At 40.9% G+C, this 3,156-nt stretch overlaps 1 pseudogene; it reads right to left on the bottom strand.

Annotated features, from left to right (window-relative positions):
• Positions 931-3,154, bottom strand: LOC109826713 (annotated as a pseudogene).

Genomic DNA, 3,156 nt, shown 5'->3' with positions numbered 1-3,156 from the left:
TTGTGCCATTAAATTTCTCCACATCTATCTTCATAGAGTGGATATTCAAACTCTGAATGGTCTTCGCGCCAGAAGAACCACCCTCGACACCCGAAGCACCTTCTTTCCCCGACATCTTACGCACCAACGAACAAAGAATAGATCCAAAACTGAAAGATAGAGTCTTTACCAAAAGATCCCACCTTTATCACCAAACGAAGCCTTAGACGAGCCTCCAAATTGATCTACTCCTCCAAATAGCCCAAGCGTAGCCCGAGATCTGATACCACTTGTTGTGCGCAGCGAAAAAAGAGAATACAAATACGGTTTACAATCTCTCAAATCTAAACCCACAAATAATCTCTCAAACCTCTCACAAAAGCCACTTGAAAACCCACTGTTTTCTTCTGCTTTTATTCTTCCAAGCCTGCACGAATCCAAGAGACAGCCGCCTTTACACCCCTGCACACGAAACTCACCTCTGCCTGTGCCTTGCTGCAACCGTCCTTTGCTCTGCTTTTTCCCCTCACTTCGCACAAAACCCTAGAACAACCTACTGGGTATTTATATGCACTGAATGGACAATCGGGTGGATCCTAAAAAAATCCGCTGAACAAAAACTTCTCACGCGCTTTGAACTCTTGAGAATACTGGACTTCTCTTAGTGCTTCCTCACACGTTTTGTGGCCCCCACTTGCTTTTGAAACAAATTATCTCTTCACGTGGTGGCTATCTCTTCACGTGTACCCTTTGTACTCTCCCACTATCCAACATTCACCTCATAAATGTTCCCAAACGAGGTGAATGGTTCCCCTAACTTCCCTTCACCCTTATTCCCCTCAATCCAAACAAGCCCTAAGTAAACTCCCAAACACACAACTAGTGACCATACGGGGAAATTGCATAAACATTCCTGATGTAGCCATAAACATAGCTCATAGAGACAACCAATTACTACCTCCTTCACCTTAGAAGAAGAGATTGAATTGGGGAAAGAGGGGAACAAACATGATATCAACTTTTAGTACATAACTTCCATTATCAGTCAAGAAACTCTTTAAACCTTTTGTTCACAATGTATCCTTGAGCCATCAAACAAGGAAACAAAACTACAATCAATTCTTTCACTCTTTTCTTCCATTGCCAATGAAATATATCAAGCAAATCTGCTTATTTAAAGTACTCCTAAAAAATCACTCAATGCAGAATACCAGCTTTATCCTCCATTCTCTGTCTTATGGAGACTCAGCCTCTCACTCTGGATTTTTACTCCCATATACCTGTAACAAAGTACAAATGCAAAAATCTCAATCTTTTCTCTTCCCGTTATTAAAGAAAGTTGCAACGAGCAAGTACGTACCTCCCGAGCATCATAACTGTAGCCTGAGGATTCGTTCCGGGAGAGTAAATGAACGTAGATCCGTCAACAACTCGAAGAGCATCAACGCCGATAACTCTATAATCACGATCCACAACACGACCAACCTGGCAACCTCCATGATAATGCCATATAGTCATCACAGTATCTCGACAGAACTGTTCAAGTGATTTAGAATCATTCTGATGCTTCGGCAACAAGTTCATCGGGAAACTCGAGGTCATGTTCAAAAGGGCTTCCATAGATATGAAAGGGTATCGGAACTTTGAGAATGCTTTGGACTCTACCACTTTTTCGATAGTTTTCATGCCTGCAACGCATCTGCGAAGGTCTTTAGGTTCCTTGAAGTAGTTGAAGGTGACTTTAGGATTGTCGTCGGGGTTTCTGTTCTTGAGCTCGAGGTGGCCTGTAGAGAGAGGGCCTATGGTCTTTTCTATAATGAAGCCTCCTCTTGTTGAAAATTGAGTAGAAATGTCTGAACTGGCTTGAGGGGTTATCTGTAGTTAACGAGTATCTTGATCTTAATTATTTAATGAACAATTAATTAATATGAAGGTTACTTGAATATTGTACTTAGAAGTACAAAATGAGTAATATATAAGAAGTACATAATATATGGTGCTGTATGCAATGTTGTTATAAATCTTTTTTACTTAATTTGCAATTATATTGCAGCAAATTGTTTTCATCTGACAATGGGAATCTAAAATAGATGATTAAATTACTAATTATAAATAGGTTTGTTAAAATACATTATTTTGATCGTTTTGATGGAGGAAGCCATATTACCTCCTTTAAAAAAAAAAGCTTACTAAAACATATTATAAAGAATCGTGTCATGTTACTACGTATTTGGATTTAGATCTTCTTTAGTATCATCTTGCGAGTGACTCTCTTTTTAAATCAAAATCATCTATTGTTAAATATGTCTGTGACTTATCTTCAGTAAAAGAAAAAGAAAAAAAGGTTATGAATGAGTACCTGTGTAGGGTAAGATTGGCTAGCGGTAAACAGAGATCCGCTAGCAGCCTCAATATACGTTCCGTACCGCGTGATTCCGACAACCTGTATGAGTGAAGTCTCGACGGGCAGAGGAGACGGGATGAAGAGGGCGTTCATCGGGTTGTCGGACATCCCTTGGCCGACCAAGGGATTGTCTAGCAACACCTTGATGCCGAAGGATTCGAGGTGGGCCTTGGATGCCGCTCAGCATTAGGAGTTGCGGGCTTCCCATCGCCCCTGCGGACACTATGATCTCGTTATGGCGTCCCTGTTTGAGGTACGCTTTGTGGAGTACTCCATTTGAGTCTCTGAATATCACTCCGTGGGCTCTGGGCCTTGCTTTTACTGTACAGAGGGAGTTTCAAAAGACGTGTAGGCGCGCGGTAAGTTTGAATAAAATATTACAGAAAATTCCATTGGATTTACACTGTATTGTAAAAAGGGTGGGGGGCTTCGTATCATTTATTGACATGATTAAAATTCCTAATGTATTTTCGATGTGGCCCCTGATAATTATGAATCCTAACTTCATAGTCAAACGAAAGAATTCTACTTTCTTGCCAAGTCTTGCTGTTGAAAGTACTGAAACTATTGTCAACTTGAATCACGATTGTTTATTATCTAGATAATTGTTTATTATCTACTAAATGTTTTGCTGTTTGTAAACTCACCTTGGTGTCGGAACAGAATCCTCGCCACACGCGCATGCAGCAGCACGGTAATCCCCTCAGACCTCGCATCCTGCAGCAGATCCGCGGCCGTATGCCTCCTCCCTTCCTTATCAAAGATACTTCCCC

This window comes from Asparagus officinalis, chromosome 10, assembly GCF_001876935.1.
Source record: "Asparagus officinalis chromosome 10, Aspof.V1, whole genome shotgun sequence".
NCBI lineage: Eukaryota > Viridiplantae > Streptophyta > Magnoliopsida > Asparagales > Asparagaceae > Asparagus > Asparagus officinalis.
Note: the sequence above shows the minus strand (reverse complement) of the source record. Positions and strands in the feature narration are given on the sequence as shown.